The sequence below is a fragment of the Arachis hypogaea genome, chromosome 18 (assembly GCF_003086295.3).
Source record: "Arachis hypogaea cultivar Tifrunner chromosome 18, arahy.Tifrunner.gnm2.J5K5, whole genome shotgun sequence".
Classification (NCBI taxonomy): Eukaryota; Viridiplantae; Streptophyta; class Magnoliopsida; order Fabales; family Fabaceae; genus Arachis; species Arachis hypogaea.
Window position 1 is genome coordinate 61,267,360 of NC_092053.1, and position 17,269 is coordinate 61,284,628.

Consider the following 17,269-nt stretch of genomic DNA (forward strand, 5'->3'; position numbering starts at 1 on the left):
GAATTTTGTCACCCGAATGAAAGCATGAAGATCAAGAAGAAAGGGTGTTGACAAACAAAATTTGGGATCTCGGAATACACATCAACGATCATTAATCGTGGGGTCTTACTGCTTGCTTGAGATTTCTTGGAAGCTTGGTGCGCATAATTTGGGATCCCAGTGACTATTGGAAATGTAAACATTGGTGGAGATTCAAGGAAGAATTCAAGTATAAGCCACCAAAGCAAGGGCATCTTGTCCAAGTTAAGGACAATAAACAAAAGTGTTAGCTGGGAGACTGATAAACTACTATTTTATGGTTTATATTGTGTTTAATTGTGTGGTTTTATCATGATCTTTACCCACTTATTCATTAAATAAGCATGCATTTGTAATTCCTTCCTAAAGATGCTTTATGATTGAAAACTTGCTTCCTAGATACTTTTAATTATGTATTTTGATTCTCATTTATTCCATTCGATGTCGTAATCTGTGTGTTAAGTGTTTCAGGCTTTATAGGGCATGAATGAATTGGAGATTGGAAAGGAAGCTTGCAAAAATGGAAGGAACACAAGAAATTGAGGAGATGACCAGCGAGAAGTGACGCGGCCGCATGGCTCACGCGACCGCGCGGATTGGAATAGCACAAGTGACGCGGAGGCGTGGACGACGTGCCCGCGTGGAAAAGCAAAATGCCGAATGATGCGTCTGCATGAATGACACGATCGCGTGACGTGCGCGATCTGCATAATCTGCAGAATCGCTGGGGGCAATTTTGGGCCCTGTTTTGACCCAGTTTTCGGCCCGGGAAAGCAGACTAGACCCAGAGGACATGCAGAAACCAACAACAACATTCATTCTATACAGTTTTAGTTTTTAGATCTAGTTTTTACTCCTCCTCTAGTTTTTTTTTCTCTCTACACATTCATAGTTCTTAGGATTTTATTTTGCTCTTTGCATTGGGCTATTGAGAAGAGTTATTACATCATCAAGACTTCGTCATTCTAGTTCATTTTCTTACTTGGCTTTACTCTTCCATGTCCTTTAATTTACTCAATTTTACTATTGGATTATTTTAGAATTTATTAATACAAGAATTATTTTTATTTTTTATTGATTCCTTTGAGTTTTATTTATCATGTCTTTCTTTAATTCTTTTTTCTATGTTATGAATTCCACATTCACAATGAGCGAGTAGTTCCCTAACTTGATGGGGAGTTGATTGAAAGGAACCCTTGAGTTGGAATGCTTAAAGGAGAAATTGTAATTGGGTTTATTGTTGGATTGCTCCCTACTCACTAACGCCAGTCCTTCCAAGTAAGCGGATTGGGACTTGTGAATAGAAACAGCATTCCAACTTGTTTGACTTTCCTTTACCTAGTAAGGGATAACTAAACAGAACAAACTTCAATTATCAATTAATCTTGAGAGTACTGCAACAAGAATAGGGCTTCCAACTAATCTACTCCCAGTCAAGGCTTCTATTTAAATTATTTAATTTCTCTAATTTAATTTCCTGTTTATTCAACTCAAACTCTTTTTGAAAACATCTGATTAATAAAATAGTACACCTTTCTGCAACTCGTTGGGAGACGACCTGGGATTCATACTCCCAGTATTTTAATTTTAATTTTTGTGACAACCCTTATAAATTGATAAGCGAATTTCTGGTTGGTTAAGGACTATACTTGCAACGCATATTTTATAACAATTCTTGACTCGCCAATTTTTGCCACGTCAATTTTTGGCGCCGTTGCCGGGGAGTTGCAATAGAGTGCTAAAGTTATTAATTGGAATTTATTTATTTGCATTTTATTTTATCTTGCTACTATGAGCTGCTTGTTTCTTTCGCTAGATGACGCGTTCACTTCCTGATCCAAGCTTGCCAGTATTCGATCCTGAGATTGAAAGAACTATTTCACGAATAAGACAAGCTCGGCGTCGGTTAGTCCTCTCTAAGGGCAGATCTGAAACGTCATTTGAGGAAGAAACCAGCCCCCGTTCTACTGATTCGGTTGATTTATGTGTAGGTGACATGGCAGAACCTAGGAGAGTTACTATCCAGGAGGCTGGAGCCCCTGATTTTACAATGCAACCGTTTCAAGCGCATCACCCAGCGGTGGCTACAGACTTTGAAATAAAGACTGCACTGCTCAATTTGATACCCAAGTTACATGGCTTACCTACTCAAGAGCCTATCAAGCACCTGAGAGATTTTCAAGCAACCTGTTCTACTGTCAGGCGTGATGGTGCAGATGAAACTTCAATTTTGCTGAAAGCTTTCCCGTTTTCTCTTGAGGGAAAGGCAAGAGAGTGGTACTACACTCAACCCGCAGCAACTGTATCCAACTGGGATACACTTAGAAGAGAATTCTTGGAAAAATTCTTTCCAGCTGAAGTTACTGATAAACTGAGGAAAGATATTTCCATGATTGTTCAGGACGAATCTGAGACTCTCTATGAATACTGGGAGCGCTTCAATAATCTTCTGGAAGCATGCCCCCACTATATGATTGACAAGATAGTGTTGCTCGGTTACGACACACAGGGCATGAGGCCCCAAGATAAGACCACATTGGAAAGTGCTAGCAATGGGTCTATGAAAAAGTACAAGACCATTGATGAGGCATGGCAATTGATCAGCGACTTAGCTAAATCTACTCGGAATCACAGGCAGAAACAAGGCCGTTCAAAAGCCATTGCAGAAGTATCCTCTAGCAGAGAGACTGCTGCTCTAACTCAGAGTATCTGTGAAATGACCAACTTGCTGAAGCAGATGCAATTGAATCAGCAACAAGTTCAGCAAGCTCAACCTTCTCCACCACAGCAAAGCCAATAGTTAGTCCCACAGAGAGTTTGCGGAATCTGTGCTGATTATAGCCATTATACTGATGAATGTCCACAGCTCCAATAGGAAGACAACACCGTGGCAGCCACTCATAACTTCTATGACCGCCCCAACCAAGGGTACAATCAAGGAGGCAATTACAGCCATGGATGGTAGGACAATTCTAACCAGAATTTGAGGGACAACAACAACAGAGGAGGCAGAGACAATCAGGGAAATTAGAGGTAGAATAATAATAACAACAGGTAGCAGAACCAGAACCAGCCCTACAGAGCACCTCACCTGAGGCAATCCCAAGGACCACAGAATAACCAATAGCAGACCTCTCAACTTACTTATCCTTTCTCATCTTTTAATGATGACTTACTACAATCTATTGATCAGAGACAACAGACCATGGAAAATAACCTTTATGCTACACTAAATGGTCTGAACTCTACCCTGCAAGCTCTTGTCTCACAGATTGGATCAATGAATAACTCCAATAACCAGCCCTTGAGCTCCAGTGGAATCCCCTCTCAACCATTACCCAATCCAAAGGGTGGCATTAATGCCATCACCCTATGGTCTGGAACCACACTGCAAGAGAGGAATTAGGAGGAGCCAAGCCCACCAGAACACGCCTCAGCTGAAGAGGTAGTGGAAATAGAAGATGTTAAAGAGGAAGAAGACATGCAGGACATAGATGAAAAAGAAAAAGTTTAACCATAGGAGGAAGCACCAAAGGGCGCAGACACTGCAGAAGACACCACTCCCATTCCATTTCCACAACTTGCAAGAAAGCCCAGGAAGCAGCTGGAACCTGATCCCAAAATGGTAGAGATATTCAAAAAGGTTGAGGTAACTGTTCCTCTTTTTGATGTTATTCAACAGGTACCTAAATATGCAAAGTTTCTAAAAGATTTATGTATACATAAAGACAAAATTAATGAATTAGAAACTATTCCTTTAGATAGTTCCATATCTGCTTTAACGAGAGGTTTACCTGAAAAGTGTAGTGACCCAGGTCCATGTATGATTAATTGTACTATTGGTGGTGTGGTATTTCTGACTGCATGTGTGATTTAGGAGCATGTGTGAGTATAATGCCTTTGTCTATATATGATATTTTGAGGCTCCCTCTCTCAAAAAGGTCGGCAGCTCGTTTTGTGTAAGCAGATAAAAGCATTATTACAGTGGCTGGAGTTGCTGAAGATGTATTAGTGGGCATTAAGGGGCTCACATTTCCCATTGATTTTTATATCCTGGAGATGCCCCAAAATGACTCAGAGAAGCCATCATCAATCCTACTCGGAAGACCATTCCTGAAGACCTCGAAGTTCAAATTAGATGCTTTTTCAGGAACATACTCTTTTGAAATAGATGGCCGAGTAGTAATCTTCAATCTGAATGGAGTTATGAAGCATCCTCCGGAGGATCATTCTATCCTCCAGTGTTACATTATTGATGAAACCGTGGCTCAAGTTCACCAGGAGGAATTTGAAGAGAAGTACATAGGACAAGGTCCAAGTGTGGGGATATTCTCAGAGGACAATGACAGTGCTTTACCATTGTTGCCAGCTCCAGATAACCCAGAGCCTCACCATGATCAGAAGTTAGAATTAAAACCCCTTCCTCCACACCTCAAATATGCTTACCTTGAAGACGAGCAGAAGTTTCCAGTTATCATTGCAAGGGAACTCACTTCTCAACAGGAAGAGCAGTTACTTAGTGTGCTGAGGAAGCACAAGAAGGCAATTGGTTGGAGTTTGGCAGACATAGTAGGCATCAACCCTCAAGTCTATGAGAATAGGATATTTTTAGAAGAGGGAGCAAGACCTGTCCGTCAACCCTAGAGAAGACTGAACCCCACTATCTTAGAGATTGTCAAGAAGGAAGTGACCAGACTACTGGAGGCAGACATCATCTACCCCATTTCAGACAGTGAATGGGTAAGCCCAGTAAAAGTGGTGCCCAAGAAGTCTGGAGTCACTACAGTGAAGAATGAGCATGGAGAGCTCATGGCAACCAGAGTTCAGAACGCCTGGAGGGTCTGCATTGATTACAGGCGACCAAGCCACTCGTAAGGATCACTATCCTCTTCCATTCATTGATCAAATGCTGGATCGCCTGTCAGGTAAATCACATTATTGTTTTTTAGATGGTTACACAGGTTATTTCCAGATTCATATAGCTCCTGAGGATCAGGAAAAGACCACTTTTACATGTCCTTTTGGGACTTATGCTTACAAGAGAATGCCCTTTGGCTTGTGCAATGCACCAGCTACCTTCCAAAGGTGCATGATGAGTCTTTTCTCTTATCTTATTGAGGACTGTATGGAAGTTTTTATGGATGATTTTAGTGTGTATGGCGATTCCTTTAGCCTTTTCTTAGATGGATTATCTAGAGTATTAGATAGATGTGTCAATACAAACCTTGTATTAAATTTTGAAAAATGTCACTTTATGGTAAAACAAGGTATTGTACTAGGACATGTTGTGTCTAATACTGGCATTTCTGTAGATCCAGCAAAGGTGGATGTTATTTCTAGTTTACCTTACCCCTCTTCTGTGAGGGAAGTCCGTTCGTTCCTTGGCCATGCAGGTTTTTACAAGAGATTCATTAAGGACTTCAGTAAGGTAGCACTTCCCTTATCCAGGCTACTGCAGAAGGATATTGAGTTCGAGTTCAGTGAGGATTGCAAACAAGCATTTGATAAGCTGAAGACCGCCCTGACTCAAGCACCAATTGTGAGAGGACCAGACTGGAGCCAGCCATTTGAAATAATGTGCGACGCCTCCAATCATGCAGTAGGAGCAGCACTGGCTCAGCGTGAAGGTAAGGACCCCTTTGTTATTGCTTATGCGTCTAAAACTTTAGATGCCGCACAGTCCAATTACACTACTACTGAGAAAGAGCTTCTTGCTATTGTTTTTGCTCTGGATAAATTCTGAGCCTATTTACTTGGTACGAAGGTAATAGTGTACTCAGACCACGCAGCTCTAAAGTATCTATTAGCTAAAAAGGAGTCCAAACCAAGGCTTATACGTTGGATACTGCTATTACAAGAATTTGATTTAGAAATTATGGATAGGAGTAGTAACTAGAATTTAGTGGCAGACCATTTGAGTCGCCTTGAGCACATTACAGATGACCCCACTCCTATAGCTGATAATTTCCCATTTGATAACCTGCAAGCAGTATCTGAGGTAGTCCCTTGGTATGCACCTGTAGCTAATTATCTAGTTAGCCGCACCTTTCCTCCAAACTTTTCTAAGCATCAAAGAGACAAGATGAAAAGCGAGTTTAAATATTATATATGGGATGACCCATATTTATGGAGATGTGGCGCTGACCAGGTAATTAGACGGTGTGTGCCTCAATCAGAATTCCAGTCAATCTTAGAGGCATGTCACTCATCTGAGAGTGGAGGACATTTTGGCCCTCAAAGAACAGCTAGAAAAATCTTAGACTGTGGATTCTGGTGGCCTACACTTTTTAGAGACGCTGCTGAATTTTGTAGATCTTGTTTTCCATGCCAAAAATTTGGTAATATATCCAAGAGGAATGAGATGCCTCAACAAATTATGCTTTTCTGTGAAATTTTTTATGTTTGGGGCATTGACTTCATGGGTCCATTTCCAAATTCTAATGGTTATTTTTATATATTGTTAGTTGTGGATTACGTTTCCAAATGGGTGGAAGCAATTCCTACCCGCACTGATGATGCTAACACTGTTGTTTCCTTTGTGAGAAACCACATTATTTGTCGCTTTGGATCACCACGAGCAATCGTGAGCGATCAAGGCACCCATTTTTGTAACAGGAGACTAACAGGATTAATGAAGAAGCATGGGATAATTCATAAGGTTGCAACAGCCTACCATCCTCAGACTAATAGGCAAGCCGAGGTGTCAAACCGAGAGATAAAGCGTATCTTACAGAAGATAGTCAAACCTCATAGAAGAGACTGGAGCACCAGGCTACAAGATGCACCCTGGGCATACAGAACAGCATACAAAACACCCATTGGGATGAGTCCTTTCCGCTTAGTTTATGGAAAAGCTTGTCATCTCCCTATTGAAATAGAGCACAAAGCCTTTTGGGCAGTAAAGGAGTGCAACATGGGAATTGAGAAAGCCGGAGTTGAAAGGAAATTGTAACTGCAAGAACTGTAAAACCTTCGCCTAGAAGCTTATGAGAACTCAAGACTATACAAGGAGAAGATAAAGGTTGTACATGATCAGCACATCAAGAGAAAAGAGTTCCAACCTGGGGACTTAGTCCTCCTTTACAAGTCTCGACTAACGCTCATGCCAGGCAAGTTGAGATCAAGATAGGAAGGCCCATACAGAGTAGAGAAGGCCGAACCATACGGAGTTTATCACCTAAGCCACCCTTCAAGCTCTGAACTTATCAAAGTTAATGGACATCGTTTAAAGCTGTACCATGGCGAGAAGCTGAAGAAAAACAAGGAGCTTGAGATCTTCCTCTTGGAAGATCCCCACATAGCCGAAGCCTGAGCTAGTGGAGCGTCCAACTTACAGACGTTAAAGCAAAGTGCTAGGTGGGAGACAACCCACCATGGTATGATCGTTCTTTTCTTTATTCTTAGTTTTTTTCTATTCAATAACTCTTCTCTTTATTAATACATTTCGTGCATCTGCATTTACATACTTTTATTTAAAAAAAAAAAGTTCACGCGACGCGACCGCCTCATTGACGCGTCCGCGTCGCAGGTGTTGGGAGAGACTAATAAAACAAACAGTGTCCCGCAAGAGCGTGGCTGGAGGCGTGCCAGTGGCACAAAACGCCCCACGTGACCGCGTCACCGACGCGTCCGCGTCACTAGGGAACATTGGCCTCCCACGCGACCACGTGCCCCACGCGGCCGCGTGCCCTGGAATTCGACGTCAAAAGGGTGCACGACCGAAAGTTGTGCTAGAGTGGTGCTGGATTGGTGCTGAACGCATAATACTTCCCACGCGGCCGCGTGACTGACGCGACCGCGTCATATCCTTCTAATGGCTACTCACACGATCGCATGCCCCACGCGATCTCATCACCCCAGATTTGGTAAAAATAAACTTTCAAACAGAGGGTTGTGCGAGTGCAAGGCTACCCTCGCGCCAGTAGCATGAAACGGGTCACGCGACCGCGTCAATTATCATAAGCGCAATTCACGCGACCGCGTGCCCCACGCGGCCGCGTCGCTTGCGCCGCACAGCTTCCCTGATTTGCCACTTATCTTATCTTTTTCTACCCAAATCCTATTATCTCTTTTTCCATCCTTATTCCTTATTTCTTCCTTCTTCCTTCTTCCTTCTTTTTCACTTTCTACTCTCTCTCTCTCACCCCCATTAACAAGGTTTTTCTTTTTCTTCTTCCCTCCTTACTTTTCTATTATTCTTCTTATTTTTTTCTTTTCTTTTCACTTTTATTATTCTTATTTTCTTTTTCTTTCTTTTTCCTTTTTACTTGGTGTTAGAAAATTAATTGAGTCATTATTTCTCATTATATGCTTGTGGATTATTGTAAATTTGTTTGGCAATTATATATTACTTTTCCAAGGGTTGCTTGCATGTTCAATTTATTACTTTGTGTACCTTAATTTTCATGCATGCTATGTGTTTGTGAAAAAGCCTATATGGCATTATGCATTCTTCTACGTTATTCTACTATTCAATGCTTGCTTTTCACAAAACCCTTATTATATTTTATTACTTGAATATAATTGTTATTACAAACAAATTGTTAGTTTGAAAGACTTGGTAATCTAACTTGGACATTGAATGTTTGATCTATGCTACTCATGCCTTTGCCAGCATGCCAATAAATCCCTTGCATTTAATTGTCTTCATATGCACTTGCTATATTTCCATTGATGACCTTTTCACATGTAGTCATGACCATGTGTTAACGACATCCTCTTTACCGTGCATTTATTATCACGTATACAACCCTCTTCCTTGCTCTATCTCTTTGAACTTAATTTACTTTCCCTTTCCTTTTTCAGGATGGCCACCAAGAAAGGAAAAGAGAAAGCTACTCCCAAACCACCAGCAAGAAGAGGAACAAAGAGAGCATTAGTGGCAGAACCCTCTTCCACTGCAGTAAAGCCCTCAACAAAGAAAATTAAGAGGATCATAAAGGTTGATTATAAGGAAAAAGCCTTCCCAGCAAAGGACGCTGTGCAATTTCCCAATCGCTATTGTGAGCAGATGTTCCCCATCCTGGCAGAAAGGAGTTACAACAATGAATACCTTCTTCTCCTCCCAAACCATATTGCTACCTTTGTTGATCTGCAAATTGCACAAAGACAATGGGATTTCCTACAGAGAAGGTTTGGACGCCTTTCAAGAAGCCGCACTCAAGCGCCAGTTGTACCAATTTGACTGGGACGCCGTTCTCAGAGTTATCACACTACCTGGCAGCCGCTGGATCTACGGATACCATCGTACCCGCCCTAAGGGAATATCGGCTTCAACACTTACCTTGGAGGCTCGCGTATGGGCACAGATCATGTCCCATTACGTCTTCCCGAGCACTCACGAGTCCTCCTTCACTGCAGACATGGCCGTTCTACTATGGTGCATCCTTACAGACCAACCTCTGAACCTACCAAGACACATCCGGAATACCATGGGACACGTACAAATTGCGGGCAACTTACCTTTTCCCACCTTGGTCTCAGATCTTGTCTCAGCAGCCGGAGTCTCCTACAGAGCTGGGGACACCAGAGCCATGCTTCCACGGGATGATCAGTATGTCCCTAACAGGAAATACATCAGACCTCCACTAGCCACTACTAGCCATCCTACTGAACCGGTTGAAGATATTCCTTCTTCAACACCACAAGCACCTACAACAGACCAACTACTCCATCAGATACTCGAAAGGTTGGATCGGCAGGACCACAAAGCTAAGAAGAGAGAGCGCCGTAACAAGCGCCGATTCACATACCTCAAGGAGCTAATTATGGGAAAATTCAAGGACTCAGACACCCCGGATTCCACTTCCTTTACCAGCATAGGAAGCCATGATGGCCCAGACTGTGGAGATACTGCTACCAGCCCACCTTTGTTTCTAACATATGGCACCGAGGATGGTGCAAAGCCTTAAGTGTGGGGAGGTCGGTCAGTACCTGACTTCCGGAGGTAATTCCTCTTCCCTAAACACCAATAAATTAGGATATTTAGTTAGTTTTTCTTTTGTAGAATAGGATAAATTGCATAGTAATAGATTAGTTGCATGCATGTTCTACTTGATTGAAAAGACAATAAGTTTCTTCTAAGACTCTATTTTTTGAACAAAATTTTACTAATTTTAATTAAAACTTTTATGTTAAATTTGCTTGAAGTTGTATTTGGAACATAATTTTTTAGTTAAAGAACACACAACCTGTGAGATTTGAGCCTTTATGCATGGTTACATTATTTAACCATAATTATTTTATTCTTGTGTGTTTACTTCTATATGATTGTAATCTATATTTTGTTTCATCCTATATGTCCAATGTTTATTATATTTATATGTTTGCATATGATTGAGGCCATTATTTGTTTAGCTCACTTATCCAAATTAAGCCTACCCTTTCAATTACCTTTGTTAGCCACTTTGAGCCTTTAAATCCCATTTGTTCTATATTTCACCACATTACTAGCCTTAAGCGGAAAAACAATTATATATCCCAAATTGAATCTTTGGTTAGCTTAAGATAGAATTGTGTGTGCTAATTAATATGGGAAATTGTGGGAACAAAAGATAATAAGGGAATGTGTCATGATAATATAATGGAAATTTGGAGACCTACTCATGTGAAACTATAAAAATTAAAAATCTATGTGCATTGAAAAGCTATGTTTATTTTTATGTTTATGAAAAAAAAAAACCAAAAATATTCAATAAATAAATAAGGGGACAAAATTACCCCAATGTAAAGTTAAGAATTCAAAGATCAATGCATGTATGATAAAATTAAAAATAAAAAGTTGATACATGAGTATGGAATGTGAAAGGGAAATTCTGGGTAGCTAGGTATGAATTCTAAAGTTATATAGAATATATATATATAGGTTATGTTAAAGCTTGGGTTAATTAAAGATTCAGTTTATAAGCTTACTTAGCCATATGTGTATCCTTACCATTACCTTGGCCCTATTACAACCTTGAAAAGATCTCATGATGTTTGCATTGGTATATTAAATGTTGTTGATTGATTAGGAGAAGAACAAAAATTAGAGAGCACGATTAGAGAAGGATAAAGTGATTGCCCTATACACTAGAGAGATTAGAGCGTACATACATCATCAGTGAGGGTTCAATGCTTAAAATTCTATGTTCTCTGCTTTCATGAGCTACCTTCTTGCATTTTTATCTGTTCTTACTGCATGAGAATTGAATTAGTGGAATTTGATTTATGTTTATTTTGAAGAGCTTATTTACTATTGATCAAGTGGACAAGAATCATATAGTTGCATTCACATATATAAGTTGCATTGTATTGCATTGCATGAGTTTTATATGTTCCTACTCATTTATTTTATTTCCTTCAACTAAGCATGAGGACATGCTAATGTTTAAGTGTGGGGAGGTTGATAAACCACTATTTTATGGTTTACATTGTGTTTAATTGTGTGGTTTTATCATGATCTTTACCCACTTATTCATTAAATAAGCATGCATTTGTAATTCCTTCCTAAAGATGCTTTATGATTGAAAACTTGCTTCCTAGAGACTTTTAATTATGTATTTTGATTCTCCTTTATTCCATTCGATGCCGTGATCTGTGTGTTAAGTGTTTCAGGCTTTATAGGGCATGAATGAATTAGAGATTGGAAAGGAAGCTTGCAAAAATAGAAGGAACACAAGAAATTGAGGAGATGACCAGCGAGAAGTGACGCGGCCGCATGGCTCACGCGACCGCGCGGATTGGAATAGCACAAGTGACGCGGAGGCGTTGACGACGTGCCCGCGTGGAAAAGCAAAACGCCGAATGACGCGTCCGCATGAATGACGCGATTGCGTGACGTGCACGATCTGCATAATCTGCAGAATCGCTGGGGGCAATTTTGGGCCCTGTTTTGACCCAGTTTTCGGCCTGGGAAAGCAGACTAGAGCCAGAGGACATGCAGAAACCAACAACAACATTCATTCTACACAGTTTTAGATTTTAGATCTAGTTTTTACTCCTCCTCTAGTTTTTTTTCTCTCTATACATTCATAGTTCTTAGGATTTTATTTTGCTCTTTGCATTGGGCTATTGAGAAGAGTTATTACATCATCAAGACTTCGTCATTCTAGTTCATTTTCTTAACTTGGATTTACTCTTCCATGACCTTTAATTTACTCAATTTTACTATTGGATTATTTTAGAATTTATTAATACAAGAATTACTTTTATTTTTAATTGATTCCTTTGAGTTTTATTTATCATGTCTTTCTTTAATTCTCTTTTCTATGTTATCAATTCCATATTCACAATGAGCGAGTAGTTCCCTAACTTGATGGGGAGTTGATTGAAAGGAACCCTTGAGTTGGAATGCTCAAAGGAGAAATTGTAATTGGGTTTATTGTTGGATTGCTCTCTAGTCACTAACGCCAGTCCTTCCAAGTAAGCGGATTGGGACTTGTGAATAGAAACAGCATTCCAACTTGTTTGACTTTCCCTTACCTAGTAAGGGATAACTAAACAGAACAACCTTCAATTATCAATTAATCTTGAGAGTACTACAACAAGAATAGGGCTTCCAACTAATCTACTCCCAGTCAAGGCTTCTATTTAAATTATTTAATTTCTCTAATTTAATTTTCTGTTTATTCAACTCAAACTCTTTTTGAAAACATCTGATTAATAAAATAGCACACATTTCTGCAACTCGTTGGGGGACGACCTGGGATTCATACTCCCAGTATTTTAATTTTAATTTTTGTGACAACCCTTCTAAATTGATAAGCGGATTTCTGGTTGGTTAAGAACTATACTTGCAAGTATATTTTATAACAATTCTTGACTCGCCAATTTTCGCCACGTCAGAGACACCCCACCATGGTAAATTCTTTCCACTTTTTCTTTTGTATATAATTGGTAAATAAGTTTAATTCCATATTTAGTTTAGTTTGTTGAGTTTATTTGGTAGTCTAGTATGTTTAATAAGGTTTGGTGATGTTTTGGTAACCTTTTTAATGTTTGGAATGCTTAGTTTGGTGCAAGAAGTTGGAAATTTTTTGAAAACAGAGCACCTGTCATGCGTACGCATGCCTCATGCATACGCATGAACTCCACGAGTTTACCAAGTCATGCGTACGCATACCCCATGAGTATGCATGACCCCATTCCCGAACTAAAAGAGAATTGTGCGAGTGTTGTGCTCATGCACAATATACACACAACCTTAAAAAAATTCATGTCATGCGTACGTATGGCTTTCGCGTATGCATGACCCCCGTTCCAATATTCTTATTTTCTTCTTTTCTTTCCACTTTTTTTTTCTTCGCTCTTCTTTTCCTCATTCAACCATCATCCCTTATCATCATTCACCATCCACCACCATCTCCATTAGTTAGTTAGTTTGTTTGAATTTTTGTTTTAGTGGATTAAGTTGTTAGTATAGGTTAGGTTAGGTAGAAGGTGTTGGATTATTAATCTGATTTGCTATTTCTTGCTGTTGAATTATTCATTGTTGGATTGTTATACTTTGTTGCTTGATATCGAATTCTACATGCTTAATTTTGCGTATACCAAGTACTTATGACATTGCCTTCAAGAATGTTTTTGGATTTTTAAGTTGCATGTTGTAGCTAGCCACTATGTAATTTGAATTCACCATCTATTATATATCCATTGTATGTAGTTGATGCATTTTTGTTAGGTGACGCTTGTTTATGATTGATTTTTATTTACGTCACCTAGTTGATGCATTGAGATTGTGGAATTGTGAAATTGGATCGTAAGCTTACCTAGTGACATCTTTTTGAGCTTTTTAAGCTTTGTGGACCATACTTGCTATGTGATTGATCTCACTGTATATCTCTCTTCTCCTAGATTGCATAGCACCCATGTTTCTCACTTTGTGTCAATTAGGTTATGTGAACAAAAATTCGAGGTGTGTCATTGTTTGATGTGTGAGTTCTATATTTCATTTGGTTCATTAAACTCTCTTGCATATTAACCAATGTCCATTCATTATCCATTTCGCAATCACTTGATTCTTGCTTGAATACTTTCATGCTTCTTTATTACTTGTTTGTTTATCTTAACCTACAGGTTTTCTTTAAAGTATCTCAAGCACACTAGAATGAGTGAAATGCATACTTCTTTTGTGTAATTGTGACATAGCTTTCAATGCTAGTGTGTGTGTGTTCTAAACTGCGCACAACTTAGAATTCACGCACTATTTTCCTTAATGTCACAAACTGATTAACTCACTTCATTTTAATGATCATTATCTCATTCCAACAATATATGCTTCCCTGTTTTCAAATTTACGTCTTACTATATTTTGTTTTATATTCTTCAGTATGATCATCATAAGCAACAAGGAAAGCAAAAGTAAGAATATGCAGCAGCCGGATGATCCACCAGCTGAAGGTGGCAATCCGTGAAGTCGTCGTACCCCCTTACTCATCTTTGAATACACGGAGGACTATGCCAACTTTTAAGTGTGGGGAGATCATCTGACCAATCGGCCAATCTTTGGTGAAAAGTTCTAATCCCAAATACTTTCATATATTTTAAATTCTTAGTTGTATTTTTCTTAGTTTGTATATATTTTAGAGTTTCAATTGTATTTTTCTTAATTAATTGCATCATTTTTAACATATGCATATATATAATAAGTTTAGTTAATTTAATAAAATTTTCAAGAAAACTGTCTATTATATAGGGCATTGACATCCCAACTTGATTTGAGTTAAAATATTTTTCATTAAAAACTTGCTTGAATTATACATTGTGGAATATGGTTTTTGAGCTAAGAACACACAACCTTGTGAGTTTTGAGCATAATTGTGTGGTTGCATCATATAACCACTTTTTCATTCTTGTGTGTGTTATTTTCTTTTTATGATTGTAATATTTGATTTGTTTGATTCTTTATGTCTATTATTTTGTGTATGAATGCATTTATATGATTGAGGCCTTCATTTTATTTGAGGTCACTTACTCAAATGGCCTTACCATTTTATCCACCATTGTTAGCCAATTTTGAGCCTATTTTAATCTCCTTTTGTTCTCAATTTTAGCACATCACTACCCCTAAGCGAAAAACAATAAATGTCCTTAATTTGGATCCTTGATTAGTTTAGGCTAGTGAGAGTGTGTATCATTCAAGTGTGGAGAAGTTTGAGAACACTAGTTGAGGTAAAAGTGTATTTTAAATTTTCATTAAAAATCTTAGAAATTGGATACACATTCATGCATTTAATACTTAAACCATATGCATTAGTCTTTTGTGTATATATTATGTTATATAAAGAAAAAAAATAAAAAGAAAAAAGAAAAAGAAAAGAAAAGAAAAAGGAAATGAGAAAAATAATTAAAAAAAGGGATAAATGTTACTCCAAAAAGAAAAGTTTGAGAAATAAAAATGCATATGTGATGTGAATTGAAAAGAATGCATGAGTGTGTGAAAAAATGAATAATGGGTAGTTACGTTTTGCATTAGAGTTAAATAGGTTGTCATAGGTTAGGTGAGAGTTTAAGTTAATCAAAGATTCAATTTCAAGTCCACTTAGCCAAATATAATCTTACCTTGATCTAGCCCCATTACAACCCATGAAAAGTCCTCATGAGATTTGTATGCATGCATTGAATAATTATTGATTGTTAGATGAAAAAAAAATCTTAGAAAGTATGATTAGAGGAGAATTGAGTGAATCAACCCTAAACACTTGAGCGACTAAAGAGTATGCACATCCGGTGAGGGATTCGATTGCCCAATTCTATGTTTCCACCGGTTATTATTTCTTATCTTGCAAGTTGTAAATTCTTTTCAATAACTCTAATCTATTGTGGATTTGACTTGGTTGTGATTGTTTTAGCCCTTGTATTTATATATGTATTATTGAAAATTAATTTATTTTGACCAAATAGTTGCATACATCCAGATAAATTGCATATAGGTAGTTTTCTTTCAATAAATGTTGATATTCTTTCTTGTCTTTTTTGGGTTTAGCATGAGGACATGCTATTGTTTAAGTGTGGAGAGGTTGATAACCCACAATTTTATAGTTTATCTTGTATTGAATTTGGTGAATTTTATCAACTTTTTCTACATTTATTCATTGAACTAGATGTATATTTAGCTTAGGTGAGTTCTATGCTGTAGAAAGAAAAAAATTTCTACACCTATAGATATGTGTTTGGTTCATTGGAGAGATTGACAAGTGTTTAGAGGGAGACAAAATCTGAACTCTTTGCAAGAAAAGTACAAGGATATTATTTTTTCTACAAGTGGTTAGTTCAAAATTTTGATTGACTAATTATACTAATTAAAATTAAATTTAGTAAGATGATGATAAACCTCACCACAAAATTATTTTTTTTATCGATCTTTAACAACTACAAAAAAAAGGCTTCAGTTTATATATTTTATTTTGTTTGAACTTTGAATCATTTTAATCTTTTAATAAACTAACTTATTATTTTTATTTTTAATCCATATTTATTATTGTTATTACTATTATAGTAAATTTTGTTAAATCCAAATAAAGGTTTAATTATTTTGTTGGTTTTTATAGTTTTACAAAATTTTTAATTAAGTTTTTATATATATATTTTTTTTAATTTGGTCTCTGCACTAAATTTTTTTTAATTAGGTCTTTCTTAACAGTAATTGGTTTAATTGTATAGGGACTCAACTAAAAAAAATTTGGTGTAAGAATCCAATAAAAGAAAAAATAAAGTGTAGGAACTCAATTAAAAATTTTTTTTGGAGCAAATACTCAATTAAAAAGAAAAAAAATATAAAGACCTAATTAAAAATTTTGTAAAACTATAGAAACCAATAGAGTAAATAAGCCTCAAATAAAAGACATATTCATTATATTATATTGTAAGCCAAAATACAATTGTAATGTATTCCACAAATATAAAGCTCACATATTACATAATTAGTCATACTAACAATATCCATTTGTAATTAATTTTTTTCTTTTTTTTTATATTATGAGCAATGCATACTGAATGATCTTTTTATTATTAAAATAAAATAAATTACACTAATTTTTGCTAGCATCTAAATTCACTAAATACGTTTAATTAAATTAATAGTTAACAATAAAAAATATCACTTATTATATTGTTATATACAATACATTTTGTGACGGTCAACATACTTTTAAGACGAATTTGGATCTTCTAAATTTTAAATTTGTACTTTAGAGGATAAAGTGTGATCTTCTACCTTTGAATGATTTCTCTATCATATTTATTCTTGGTCTCACCTATAAAATAAATGGTG